Source organism: Psittacula echo, assembly GCF_963264785.1.
Source record: "Psittacula echo genome assembly, chromosome: 23".
NCBI classification, from domain to species: domain Eukaryota; kingdom Metazoa; phylum Chordata; class Aves; order Psittaciformes; family Psittacidae; genus Psittacula; species Psittacula echo.
The window spans coordinates 2,823,350-2,837,530 of NC_137748.1; the positions used below are offsets into that span (position 1 = coordinate 2,823,350).

At 56.3% G+C, this 14,181-nt stretch overlaps 6 pseudogenes across 6 annotated transcripts; 3 read left to right on the top strand and 3 right to left on the bottom strand.

The window, feature by feature from the left end:
• Positions 1-281: 281 nt before the first annotated feature.
• On the bottom strand, positions 282-602 carry LOC308229381 (feather beta keratin pseudogene; annotated as a pseudogene). The gene has a single exon. The product of its transcript is annotated as a feather beta keratin pseudogene (transcript).
• Positions 603-2,107: 1,505 nt separating this feature from the next.
• Positions 2,108-2,428, top strand: LOC308229397 (feather beta keratin pseudogene; annotated as a pseudogene). Its single transcript has one exon. The product of its transcript is annotated as a feather beta keratin pseudogene (transcript).
• A 2,208-nt stretch (positions 2,429-4,636) lies between these two features.
• Positions 4,637-4,957, bottom strand: LOC308229406 (feather beta keratin pseudogene; annotated as a pseudogene). The gene has a single exon. The product of its transcript is annotated as a feather beta keratin pseudogene (transcript).
• A 2,405-nt stretch (positions 4,958-7,362) lies between these two features.
• On the top strand, positions 7,363-7,683 carry LOC308229415 (feather beta keratin pseudogene; annotated as a pseudogene). Its single transcript has one exon. The product of its transcript is annotated as a feather beta keratin pseudogene (transcript).
• A 2,616-nt stretch (positions 7,684-10,299) lies between these two features.
• Positions 10,300-10,620, bottom strand: LOC308229463 (feather beta keratin pseudogene; annotated as a pseudogene). The gene has a single exon. The product of its transcript is annotated as a feather beta keratin pseudogene (transcript).
• Positions 10,621-13,060: 2,440 nt separating this feature from the next.
• Positions 13,061-13,381, top strand: LOC308229474 (feather beta keratin pseudogene; annotated as a pseudogene). Its single transcript has one exon. The product of its transcript is annotated as a feather beta keratin pseudogene (transcript).
• Positions 13,382-14,181: the final 800 nt, after the last annotated feature.

Consider the following 14,181-nt stretch of genomic DNA (forward strand, 5'->3'; position numbering starts at 1 on the left):
GCACAATGCTATTACAAATCACAATTATCCCCTCCCAGAACCACCCCTGAGCAACAGCTCTGTCCTTGGGCATCTTGGGAGAGCATCTGCAGGGGAAAGGATGAGACAGAGGCATGGGTTGGGATGCAGCAGAACTTTAATGAGTCAGAACAGGGAAACAAGGACACTGTGGGTGGAGATCCTGGTGCAGGGAGCACCAAAGGCAGAAAGGAGTCGGCATCCCCAGTGCGGTGCCATCTTGTGGGTCCCTGGGCCCTTCCCCAGGGCCATCGCCAGCAGCTTTAGCAGGGGGGGCACCTCCTGCCGCAGTAGCGGCCGCCCAAGCCGGAGAGGCCCAAGCCGGAGAGGCTGAAGCCCCCGGAGTTGATGGGCACTCCCTCGGAGCTCAGGATGCTGCCAACGGCAGCGGAGGTGGAGGAGCCCACGGCGGTGTTCTGCGGGAAGGAGCTGAGGATGGGGCCGGGCAGGGTCACCACCACGGGGGAGGGCTGGATGGCGACGATGGAGTCCTGGCACTGCCTGACACAGGGCTCGTTGCAGCTGTTGGCCAGCGGGGTCGGGCCGCAGGGCTGGCAGGGCACGCACGGGCTGTAGCAGGACATGTCTGGATGGTCGAGCTTCACCTGGAGACAGGGCAGGGGCAAGCACAGCAGGGACATGGGTCAGGAGCAGCCTGAAGCCCAAGGCAAGCCAAGGTTGAGACAAGAGCTGGAGGTGGTGTAGGGAGACCCATGGATTTCAGATTCCTCTCAGCCAAGGTACGCTCCATCAAGAACAGCAAAGTGCAGGGAGCTCCCAGTGTAGCCATCGCTCACTTCAGCCAGCCAAAGCCTACCTGCATGATACACCTTCTGCTCCCTTCCCTCTCTCATTATTAGTAGCCCCTTGACCCGGCGTAGGACAAAAGGCAAGTGTATGCTGAGAAAAGCTGAAGAGGTAAAGGAAGGATAAGGAAGGAGAAAAGGCTTCAGACTCACCTTGTTCTCAAGGAGGTGGAGGCGAGAGCAGTGGATGAGAGAGTGAGGAGAAGTTCCTGCTTTTATACTGCTCCTGCACTGCCCCAGGCCCACAGGCACTGCACACGGGCAGTAATTTTCCAGCAGACTCACCTCCAAAGCAAAACATACGCCTAATGGCACGGGTTGGGGTTGGTTTCCATCAACGCAGCCATTTCACTTCCTCATTTCTGAAATGACCATTATGTCTCAGAAGATCCTTTCAAGTATCAAGATGACAGGCCCAAATATTTCCTGTCAGGAGCACATCAATAGCAGCGGAAGATGTACTCCAAGTGATGGAGGTGTGCGTGCAGGTAAGAGGCATGGGTCTGGAGAAATGTGGTGAGGTTGTTTTCAGCCTTCTGGACAGGCACGTGCTGTCCCACCAATGCAGTCCTCTCCTGCCTGTGTCCATTTGTTTGGCCAAGCTGTTCCCTCTTGTGGCAATATCTGGGATCCCAACCAAGGCCATCTGCAGGCACATCAGTAGCACCTGCATGGCAGAGCAACACATCAGAAATGAGGAAATCAGAAGGAAAACAACCCCCAACCCGTGCCATCAGGTGGGTGTTTTGCTTTGGAGGTGAGTCTGCTGGAAAATTACTGCCTGTGTGCAGTGCCTGTGGGCATGGGGCGGTTCAGGGGCAGTATAAAAGGGGGAGCTTCTCCTCGCTCTCTCATCCACTGCTCTCGCCTTCATCTCCTTGAGAACAAGGTGAGTCTGAAGCTCCTTCTCATCCTCCTTTTCCTCCTGTTTCTCCTCCTCCTCCTTTGGGATCTCTCAGCATATTCCTGCTCCTTCGTCCTACACTGGGAGTTGAAGCAGCTTGTCACAGGACAGGAAAAATGGTAGAAGTTGTGGCATGGAGTTAGGCTGGGTCTTGGCTGAGCAGTGGTCTGGGAGGTGACCTTGCTGGGTTTGGTTGCTCTTGGCAGGGTCTTTTGGGCTGAGGGGAGGCTGAAGGCAGTGGGATTCCTTACACAGCCAGTAGCTCATGACTCCATCTTGCTACTTGGCTCCTTTGTGGTGGGCTTCAGGCTGCTCCTGACCCATGTCCCTGCCGTGCTTGCCCCTGCCCTGTCTCCAGGTGAAGCTCCAGCATCCAGACATGTCCTGCTACAGCCCGTGCGTGCCCTGCCAGCCCTGCGGCCCGACCCCGCTGGCCAACAGCTGCAACGAGCCCTGTGTCAGGCAGTGCCAGGACTCCATCGTCGCCATCCAGCCCTCCCCCGTGGTGGTGACCCTGCCCGGCCCCATCCTCAGCTCCTTCCCGCAGAACACCGCCGTGGGCTCCTCCACCTCCGCTGCCGTTGGCAGCATCCTGAGCTCCGAGGGAGTGCCCATCAACTCCGGGGGCTTCAGCCTCTCCGGCTTGGGCCTCTCCGGCTTGGGCGGCCGCTACTGCGGCAGGAGGTGCCCCCCCTGCTAAAGCTGCTGGCGATGGCCCTGGGGAAGGGCCCAGGGACCCACAAGATGGCACCGCACTGGGGATGCCGACTCCTTTCTGCCTTTGGTGCTCCCTGCACCAGGATCTCCACCCACAGTGTCCTTGTTTCCCTGTTCTGACTCATTAAAGTTCTGCTGCATCCCAACCCATGCCTCTGTCTCATCCTTTCCCCTGCAGATGCTCTCCCAAGATGCCCAAGGACAGAGCTGTTTCTCTGTGTGATTCTGGGATGGTGTTTTGGGGATGAAGGTGTAGTGGTTGTTAACACAATGGCTGTGAACTGAAAGGCTCGGGGCAGTCTTTCCAAAGCGGCCATTCTTCGGAGCATGCCTGGGCATCCTCTGCTGTTGTGAGGTGCTGGGTGTTGCCTTTGCACCACTTGGGTTTTCTCTTTTTTCCCCTTCCCCTCATGGACTGTCACGCAGGTCCACAGACAGAGAACATCTCCTTGCCCTGCCTGTGCCCAGGGTTTCCTGGGGATGCCTCTGGAGAGCGGGAGCAGGTCAGGAAGAGGTAGCGTGTGCAGGCTGAGTGTCTCAAGGGTCGGTCCAGGAGCTCTCCACAGCAGCGCAATCACCAGAGGCAGAGGCTGCAGAGGCTTGTGGCTGACGAAGGGGAGCAGCTGAACTGCTGCAGGACAGAACTGGGTAAGATCCCACATGTCCAGCCAGATCCCTGCATGGCAGCTGGCTTGGCAGCAACCAGCCCTAGCTCTCCTCACATGCTTCCACCCTGACAAGCAGCAGCCTAAGGCAGGCTCAGTTCTTGTGGTAACACCATTAAAAACCGTTTCTGGACATAAAGGACTGTCATCGGCATCATGGGCAATACCAATAGGACTCATCCCACTCTGCTCAGCACTCACCAGCTGGGCTCTAACACAAGAAAGATCTAATGGGAGAAAGACCTTGACCAAAGGGAGTGAGTTCAGCAGAGGGTGTCCAAGATGGTAAGGAGCTGGAGCACGTGTTCAGGGAGGAGTGGCTGAGGGCTTGGGACTTGCTGATTGTAGAGAGAAGGCTTTGGTGGGAGACCTAAGAGCAGCTTGGGAGTAGCCGTGGTGAGGTCCCTCAGAGGACAGATCCAGGCTCAACAGTGCTCACCACGGCAGTGTATGGTCGTAGAGCTGGAGACATGGGGCTCACCCTGAGAGATGAGAGGTCCGGACTCGATCGGTGGCAAATGGTTTTCACCAGGAAGAGAGTCCAGGAGTGGAAAAGGTTGCCTGGGGAGGTAGTGCAGTAACAGTGCTTGGATGCTCATGGCAGATTGATGTTGGAGCAAGGGGTTGCGCCCTATGACCTCTGGAGGTACTTCCTAACTTGAGTATGCTGTGATCCCATCGTCCCAGGATGGCCTTTGTGCCTCTGCCCACTGGCGGGGATAGGGCTGGCAATGAGGAGGAGGGACTCAGCTCCTTGGCCAAGGAGAAAGGCAGTGTGCAGGAACTCTCCTGAATCCTTGTGGAAGGAAAGAGCAGGTTGCCACAAGCATCTCTGCACCAGACCAGAGACCACAAGAGCTGTGGAGCCCAGCTGTGGAGACTGGTTTCCCAAGGACACTGTGGCAGTATGTTCCTTTACTGTTGTTATGCTCTGATTTCCTGCCTGGGATTCTCCTCACCCTGCAACTCAAAATCTCAATGCTGCAAAAGGGCAGGTTCCCCCATACTTCCCTGGCAAGGTGTTGATGCTGCCTTGTCAGTAACACACTCATCTTTTCTCCTCCTGACTGCCTCCTTCACAATGTTGAGCTTCCCAAGGAAAAGGAGGAGGTGTTTGCACCAAACTGATGGTAGTGACTGGGTCATTCAGTCACTCAATCCTGCTATACCCCACATAGGCAGAGAAGTTTAGAAACAAGAGAGTCACAGAATTCATGACAGAGCAAACTCAGTGCAAACCCATGTGGACAATAACTGCACAATAATCCCCAACACCCCGTCCCAGAACCCAAAGAGCAACATCTCTCTCCCTGGGCATCTTGGGAGAACAACTGCAGGGGAAAGGACAAGACAAAGGCATAGACTGGGCTGCTCAGAGGTTTAATGAGACAAAAAAAGGGGAGCGAGGTCAATCAGAGTAGAGGTCACAGTGCAAGGAGCATCAGGGACAGAAAGGAGTCGGCATCCCCAGTGCGGTGCCATCTTGTGGGTCCCTGGGCCCTTCCCCAGGGCCATCGCCAGCAGCTTTAGCAGGGGGGGCACCTCCTGCCGCAGTAGCGGCCGCCCAAGCCGGAGAGGCCCAAGCCGGAGAGGCTGAAGCCCCCGGAGTTGATGGGCACTCCCTCGGAGCTCAGGATGCTGCCAACGGCAGCGGAGGTGGAGGAGCCCACGGCGGTGTTCTGCGGGAAGGAGCTGAGGATGGGGCCGGGCAGGGTCACCACCACGGGGGAGGGCTGGATGGCGACGATGGAGTCCTGGCACTGCCTGACACAGGGCTCGTTGCAGCTGTTGGCCAGCGGGGTCGGGCCGCAGGGCTGGCAGGGCACGCACGGGCTGTAGCAGGACATGTCTGGATGGTCGAGCTTCACCTGGAGACAGGGCAGGGGCAAGCACAGCAGGGACACGGGTCAGGAGCAGAATCTCACATCACCACAAGCAAGGATGAAAGGCGTCCTCTGTAGACAAGAGCTGAGGGCTGTGCAGGGCTTCTCCTTTCCCTCCGAAGATCCCTGCCAAGATTGACCAAGCCCAGGGAGATCCCCAACAACCCCAGAGCTCAGGGGACATCTAATCCCATCCAAGCCCCAAGCTCTGTCCATGTCATAGACAAGTCCAGGTCCATGTCACACCTTCTGCCTCCTTCCCTCTACCATAGCAAGAAGTTCCAATGCCCAGCACAAGACAAAGGGGCAGGTATGTCCTCAGAAATGTCAGTGGAGGAGAAGGAGGAGAAAGAGCTTCAGACTCACCTTGTTCTCAAGGAGATGGAAGCGAGAGCAGTGGATGAGAGAGTGAGGAGAAGTTCCTGCTTTTATACTGCTCCTGCACTGCCCCAGGCCCACAGGCACTGCACACGGGCAGTAATTTCCCAGCAGACTCACCTCCAAAGCAAAACACCCACCTGATGGCACAGGTTGGGGTTGGTTTCCATCAACAATAATGTCCTCATTTCTGACACACCCACCAGGCCACGGAAGCTTCTTTCAAGTACCAGGATGAGAAGCCCAAGAATTTCCTGTGCAGGAGCACATCAGTGCGGGCAGAAGACAATTCCCAAGGGGATCCCCATGGATTTGAGTTCTTCCTCGTTACCTGTGGGTTGTGTTGGGGCTCAGGACAAGGTCCTGTTGTTCCCACTCTGCTCACAGCACCCTGCAGATTGGCTGGGGCTTTGCACCCTGACCAGCCAGAGACACAGGGACCTGGCCGAGTTGCCAAACCTCCTGCAGCCCTGAGCTATGGGAGCAGCAGCAGGAAAGTCCTGCTGAGGGCAGTGGCCATGAGGCCATCCTGGAGCTGTGGACTTGGGTGATGCCCCGTGCTCAGAGCTCATTTTCACAGGGCACGAATGGAGCTGCCCTGGCCGCAGGGGAATTGAGCCCTGTGTGGACAAGGGCTGCACTCCTGCCTTGTCCTCACACCAAAGGCTGACACACGCCAGGCCAGAATTAGAATGTGACTCTCCACGGGTAGGGAGAGTCTATCCCAGGGATCTTGCCTACGGAAGGCATTCCCCTGCCCTCCTGGGATGTATCCCAGCTGCCTCCAGGGCTGCAGGGCAGGGACGTGCACGGCTCCTTGATGTGCTTGGAGAGCTGGTTTCGTACTCAGAGGTGTTTCGAGCACTTGTCCTCCCTGAGCATCCCCAGGCACATAGCACTGCGGGGTTCTGCAGCCCTCACTGCTTGGGCAGTTGGAAGAGATTTTCTTGCCTCGCCAGTGGTGCTGGGCTGTGTTCCACACTGAGGAGGCCTCTGGGGCATGGGGTGGGAGGAGGGATGCAGCCCTAATGGCCGGAGAAGACGTATCGCCCCAGACTGAGGGATGAGTCCCAGACACGCAGGAGATCTTTTCTCCAACCCTTGCTTTCCCTCCATGCCATGTTCTGGAGAGCAATGAAGGCAAATGAAGAGAAGCCTTTAGGCGTTCTGCTGACACTTGCAGTGTGGGCAGGAGCTGGGCTTCTTCCTACAAAGGTATTTGCCAACTGTGGCACTTCACTGCCCCAAGCCAACACCGCACGTGCCTGTTTGGGACTCCTCAAATACTTGGGGCTTCTCTTGTGCCCCACTGGCATGATTCTACCTGGGATAGCCTTGGGCTTCTCGTCCCGGGACATGAAAGGAGCTGCATGGCAAGTTCACCACATCAGGAATGAGGAAATGAAATGGCTGCGCTGATGGAAACCAACCCCAACCCGTGCCATCAGGTGGGTGTTTTGCTTTGGAGGTGAGTCTGCTGGGAAATTACTGCCCGTGTGCAGTGCCTGTGGGCCTGGGGCAGTGCAGGAGCAGTATAAACGCAGGAACTTCTCCTCACTCTCTCATCCACTGCTCTCACCTCCATCTCCTTGAGAACAAGGTGAGTCTGAAGCCCTTTCTCTACCCCCTTCTCCTTCTCCTCCTCCTTTGAGATTTCTCAGCACATAACTGCCCCTTTGACCCATTCAGGGGCTTGGACCGTCTTGTCATGGGAGAGGGAATGGGGTGGAAGATGTGCCATGGCTGGACCTTGGCTGAGGAGACTCCTGAGCTCTGGGGTTGTTGTGGATCTCCCTGGGCTTGGTCAATCTTGGCAGGGATCTTCGGAGGGAAAGGAGAAGCCCAAGTGCCTCCCCTGCACAGCCCCCAGCTCTTGTCTACAGAGGACGCCTTTCATCCTTGCTTGTGGTGATGTGAGATTCTGCTCCTGACCCATGTCCCTGCCGTGCTTGCCCCTGCCCTGTCTCCAGGTGAAGCTCGACCATCCAGACATGTCCTGCTACAGCCCGTGCGTGCCCTGCCAGCCCTGCGGCCCGACCCCGCTGGCCAACAGCTGCAACGAGCCCTGTGTCAGGCAGTGCCAGGACTCCATCGTCGCCATCCAGCCCTCCCCCGTGGTGGTGACCCTGCCCGGCCCCATCCTCAGCTCCTTCCCGCAGAACACCGCCGTGGGCTCCTCCACCTCCGCTGCCGTTGGCAGCATCCTGAGCTCCGAGGGAGTGCCCATCAACTCCGGGGGCTTCAGCCTCTCCGGCTTGGGCCTCTCCGGCTTGGGCGGCCGCTACTGCGGCAGGAGTTGTCTCCCCTGCTAAAGCTGCTGCCTGTGCTGAGGTCTCCACTCGGGTCGACCTCTTTTCCCTGTTTTGACTCATTAAAGTTCTGCTGCATCCCACCTTGTGCTTTTGTCTCCTCCTTTCCCCTGCAGATGCTCTCCCAAGATGGCCAAGGAAGAGATGTTGCTCAGGGCTGGTCCTGGGAGGGTGTTGTTGAGGATGGTTTTGCAGTGACTGTCAGAACAGGCTGGCAGTGAGTATGGTCAGTCATCCATCAAGCGACCCTCTACTTTCATAAAAAAGTCTGCCTTTTGGGGCTGGGATACAATTAACCACACATCGGTCAGAACCTTCAATCCACTCAGCTGTGCACACATTTCCTGTTCCTCAGTAACTTCAACATTTTCATGTAAGTATTCTGGAGGGAATGTGGTACTGACAAGACAGAGCACTTGCTTCCCAGGCGAGGCCAGGAGAAACTCGTCCTTACCACAGCCTTCTCAAAGAGAGAGAAATGTTTCAGTGGGGCACCTTACTGTAGAGCCATATAATTATAGAACCATAGAATGATTTTGGTTGGAAGAGATCTTTAAAGATCATCGGCATCAAACTCCCTACCGTGGGCAGGGACATCTGTCACTGCACCATGTTACTCAAAGTTCTGTCAAACCTGATGTTCAACGCTTCAGTGATGGAGCATCCCATCATTCTCCAGGCAACCTTTGCCAATGTCTCACCATCCTCAGCATAATAAATTTCTTCCTTATGTCCAACCTTCACGACCCCTATATCAGTTTAAAAGTGTTGCTCCTTGTCCTGTTAGGATCGTCCAAACTCTCCTTTGGACTTCTTTCTAAGTTCCCTCTGTATGTTGAAAGGCTGTACTAACATCTCCGCGTGGACTTCTCCACGATGAAAACACCCAGCTCCCTCAGCCTTTCCTCATCTGAAGGAGTTGCAGGCATCTGATAAATTTTGTAGCTCTTCTCTGGACCTACTCTAACAGGTCCATGTCTTGTTTCTACTGGGGACACCGACTGGCCTCAGTGTTCCTCTAAGTGAGTGAGGACTAGAAGCAGAGAATCACTCCCCCAACGTGCTGGCCACGTCTCTTGTGATGCAGCCCAGGACACGCTTGGCTTTCTGAGCTGCCAGCACACGCTGCTGGCTTCTGTGTTGTTTATCAACCTCCAGTGTCCCTTAGTCCTCAAGCGTTCATTTTCCAGTCCGTATCAATATCGCTCAAGGGCAGGTGAGGGGCCTTGCCCTTGGTCTTGTCAAGTATCCTGAGTTTCACATGGGACCATTCCTCAAGCTTGTCCGTGTTCCTCTGGACACCATCCCTCCCTTAGGAGTGTCAGTTGCCCCTCAGCTTGGTATCACGGAGGAGCTCTCTGCGGGTGCACTCAACCCCACTACCTGTATCACTGATGAAGAGATGAAATAGTATTGCTCTAGGTACGGACCCCTGAAGGAAACCTCTTGTCACTTGTTTCCACTTGGACCTTGAGCTGTTCACTACAACTCTTTGCAGCCAAGGTGCCCTCAGAGCAATTTGACTTGCAGCAGGCAGTAATTCTCAGACAGACTCACAGCCAAAGAAAAATACCTCACCTAATGTCGAGGTCGTGCTTTGATCATTTTAGTGCCGAGCTTCAAATGTGTGGTTAAAACATTGCAGATAACAAGCCTAAGCTTTGGATATTGGCGCATGGTGGGTGAAAGTGGTGTGCAAGTAGCTGGATGGGACACTGCCAGGAGACCTGACTTGAACTGACCAAAGGACTATGCCATGCTGTATAACATCATGCTCAGCAATAAAATTGTAGGCAGTCTTTCCAAAGCGGTCGTTCTTTGGAGCATGCCTGGGCATCCTCTGCTGGTGTGAGGTGCTGGGTGTTGCCTTTGCACCACTTGGGTTTTCTCTTCTTTCCCCTTCCGCTCATAGACTGCCACACAGGCCCCCAGGCAGAGAACATCCCCTTTGCCCTGCTCCTTCCCTGTTGTGCCCAAGGCTTCCTGGGAATGTTTCTGGAGAGCGGGAGCCAGGAAGAGACTCAGGACACGAAGACAGGTAGGAAGGTGTGGAGGTTGGTGAACGTGGCTGGCCAGGACAGGCTAAGGGTAGAGATTTTGCTGAGCATGGAGAACAGAATGCTTTAGTGGGAGACCAAAGTCATTATTGGAGTAGCGATGTTCACTGAACAGCATCTGGTCATTCTGCCCAGACTAAGACAGGTAGAGAAGTTTAAAAAGCAGAGGGTCACCCAATGTGTAACTAAAAAAATATCAGAAGCAAGCCAGTGTTACGCGTCAGAGCACAAGTATCTCCAAAACCCCATGCCAGAAGCACCCCTGAGACACGGAGCATTTGGGGGAGTATCTCCAGTGAAAAGGATGAGGCAAAGGCATGGTCTGGGATGCAGAAGAACTTTAATGAGTCAAAAGAGAAAAATGGGAATGGAGGCCCCACTACAGACAATAGAAGAGGCAGGTGTGGGCCGTGCTGTGCAAGAGACCAACCTAGCCCCATCCTTGTTCAGGAGGTGCTGGAGTTCCTCAACTGCTCTGGAAGCAACAACCAAACGTTCCTTCCCCAGTGCGGTGCCATCTTGTGGGTCCCTGGGCCCTTCCCCAGGGCCATCGCCAGCAGCTTTAGCAGGGGGGGCACCTCCTGCCGCAGTAGCGGCCGCCCAAGCCGGAGAGGCCCAAGCCGGAGAGGCTGAAGCCCCCGGAGTTGATGGGCACTCCCTCGGAGCTCAGGATGCTGCCAACGGCAGCGGAGGTGGAGGAGCCCACGGCGGTGTTCTGCGGGAAGGAGCTGAGGATGGGGCCGGGCAGGGTCACCACCACGGGGGAGGGCTGGATGGCGACGATGGAGTCCTGGCACTGCCTGACACAGGGCTCGTTGCAGCTGTTGGCCAGCGGGGTCGGGCCGCAGGGCTGGCAGGGCACGCACGGGCTGTAGCAGGACATGTCTGGATGGTCGAGCTTCACCTGGAGACAGGGCAGGGGCAAGCACAGCAGGGACATGGGTCAGGAGCAGAATCTCACATCACCACAAGCAAGGATGAAAGGCGTCCTCTGTAGACAAGAGCTGGGGGCTGTGCAGGGGAGGCACTTGGGCTTCTCCTTTCCCTCCGAAGATCCCTGCCAAGATTGACCAAGCCCAGGGAGATCCCCAACAACCCCAGACCTCAGGGGACATCTAATCCCATCCAAGCCCCAAGCTCTGTCCATGTCATAGACAAGTCCAGGTCCATGTCACACCTTCTGCCTCCTTCCCTCTACCATAGCAAGAAGTTCCAATGCCCAGCACAAGACAAAGGGGCAGGTATGTCCTCAGAAATGTCAGTGGAGGAGAAGGAGGAGAAAGAGTTTCAGACTCACCTTGTTCTCAAGGAGATGGAAGCGAGAGCAGTGGATGAGAGAGTGAGGAGAAGTTCCTGCTTTTATACTGCTCCTGCACTGCCCCAGGCCCACAGGCACTGCACACAGGCAGTAATTTTCCAGCAGACTCACCTCCAAAGCAAAACACCCACCTGATGGCACAGGTTGGGGTTGGTTTCCATCAGCGCAGCCATTTCATTTCCTCATTCCTGATGTGGTGAACTTGCCGTGCAGCTCCTTTCATGTCCCGGGACGAGAAGCCCAAGGCTATCCCAGGTAGAATCATGCCAGTGGGGCACAAGAGAAGCCCCAAGTATTTGAGGAGTCCCAAACAGGCACGTGCGGTGTTGGCTTGGGGCAGTGAAGTGCCACAGTTGGCAAATACCTTTGTAGGAAGAAGCCCAGCTCCTGCCCACACTGCAAGTGTCAGCAGAACGCCTAAAGGCTTCTCTTCATTTGCCTTCATTGCTCTCCAGAACATGGCATGGAGGGAAAGCAAGGGTTGGAGAAAAGATCTCCTGCGTGTCTGGGACTCATCCCTCAGTCTGGGGCGATACGTCTTCTCCGGCCATTAGGGCTGCATCCCTCCTCCCATCCCATGCCCCAGAGGCCTCCTCAGTGTGGAACACAGCCCAGCACCACTGGCGAGGCAAGAAAATCTCTTCCAACTGCCCAAGCAGTGAGGGCTGCAGAACCCCGCAGTGCTATGTGCCTGGGGATGCTCAGGGAGGACAAGTGCTCGAAACACCTCTGAGTACGAAACCAGCTCTCCAAGCACATCAAGGAGCCGTGCACGTCCCTGCCCTGCAGCCCTGGAGGCAGCTGGGATACATCCCAGGAGGGCAGGGGAATGCCTTCCGTAGGCAAGATCCCTGGGATAGACTCTCCCTACCCGTGGAGAGTCACATTCTAATTCTGGCCTGGCGTGTGTCAGCCTTTGGTGTGAGGACAAGGCAGGAGTGCAGCCCTTGTCCACACAGGGCTCAATTCCCCTGCGGCCAGGGCAGCTCCATTCGTGCCCTGTGAAAATGAGCTCTGAGCACGGGGCATCACCCAAGTCCACAGCTCCAGGATGGCCTCATGGCCACTGCCCTCAGCAGGACTTTCCTGCTGCTGCTCCCATAGCTCAGGGCTGCAGGAGGTTTGGCAACTCGGCCAGGTCCCTGTGTCTCTGGCTGGTCAGGGTGCAAAGCCCCAGCCAATCTGCAGGGTGCTGTGAGCAGAGTGGGAACAACAGGACCTTGTCCTGAGCCCCAACACAACCCACAGGTAACGAGGAAGAACTCAAATCCATGGGGATCCCCTTGGGAATTGTCTTCTGCCCGCACTGATGTGCTCCTGCACAGGAAATTCTTGGGCTTCTCATCCTGGTACTTGAAAGAAGCTTCCGTGGCCTGGTGGGTGTGTCAGAAATGAGGACATTATTGTTGATGGAAACCAACCCCAACCTGTGCCATCAGGTGGGTGTTTTGCTTTGGAGGTGAGTCTGCTGGGAAATTACTGCCCGTGTGCAGTGCCTGTGGGCCTGGGGCAGTGCAGGAGCAGTATAAAAGCAGGAACTTCTCCTCACTCTCTCATCCACTGCTCTCGCTTCCATCTCCTTGAGAACAAGGTGAGTCTGAAACTCTTTCTCCTCCTTCTCCTCCGCTGACATTTCTGAGGACATACCTGCCCCTTTGTCTTGTGCTGGGCATTGGAACTTCTTGCTATGGTAGAGGGAAGGAGGCAGAAGGTGTGACATGGACCTGGACTTGTCTATGACATGGACAGAGCTTGGGGCTTGGATGGGATTAGATGTCCCCTGAGCTCTGGGGTTGTTGGGGATCTCCCTGGGCTTGGTCAATCTTGGCAGGGATCTTCGGAGGGAAAGGAGAAGCCCAAGTGCCTCCCCTGCACAGCCCCCAGCTCTTGTCTACAGAGGACGCCTTTCATCCTTGCTTGTGGTGATGTGAGATTCTGCTCCTGACCCATGTCCCTGCTGTGCTTGCCCCTGCCCTGTGTCCAGGTGAAGCTCGACCATCCAGACATGTCCTGCTACAGCCCGTGCGTGCCCTGCCAGCCCTGCGGCCCGACCCCGCTGGCCAACAGCTGCAACGAGCCCTGTGTCAGGCAGTGCCAGGACTCCATCGTCGCCATCCAGCCCTCCCCCGTGGTGGTGACCCTGCCCGGCCCCATCCTCAGCTCCTTCCCGCAGAACACCGCCGTGGGCTCCTCCACCTCCGCTGCCGTTGGCAGCATCCTGAGCTCCGAGGGAGTGCCCATCAACTCCGGGGGCTTCAGCCTCTCCGGCTTGGGCCTCTCCGGCTTGGGCGGCCGCTACTGCGGCAGGAGGTGCCCCCCCTGCTAAAGCTGCTGGCGATGGCCCTGGGGAAGGGCCCAGGGACCCACAAGATGGCACCGCACTGGGGATGCCGACTCCTTTCTGCCTTTGGTGCTCCCTGCACCAGGATCTCCACCCACAGTGTCCTTGTTTCCCTGTTCTGACTCATTAAAGTTCTGCTGCATCCCAACCCACGCCTCTGTCTCCTCCTTTCCCCTGCAGATGCTCTCCCAAGATGCCCAAGGACAGAGCTGTTTCTCTGTGTGATTCTGGGATGGTGTTTTGGGGATGAAGGTGTAGTGGTTGTTAACACAATGGCTGTGAACTGAAAGGCTCAGGGCAGTCTTTCCAAAGCGGCCATTCTTCGGAGCATGCCTGGGCATCCTCTGCTGTTGTGAGGTGCTGGGTGTTGCCTTTGCACCACTTGGGTTTTCTCTTTTTTCCCCTTCCCCTCATGGACTGTCACGCAGGTCCACAGACAGAGAACATCTCCTTGCCCTGCCTGTGCCCAGGGTTTCCTGGGGATGCCTCTGGAGAGCGGGAGCAGGTCAGGAAGAGGTAGCGTGTGCAGGCTGAGTGTCTCAAGGGTCGGTCCAGGAGCTCTCCACAGCAGCGCAATCACCAGAGGCAGAGGCTGCAGAGGCTTGTGGCTGACGAAGGGGAGCAGCTGAACTGCTGCAGGACAGAACTGGGTAAGATCCCACATGTCCAGCCAGATCCCTGCATGGCAGCTGGCTTGGCAGCAACCAGCCCTAGCTCTCCTCACATGCTTCCACCCTGACAAGCAGCAGCCTAAGGCAGGCTCAGTTCTTGTGGTAACACCATTA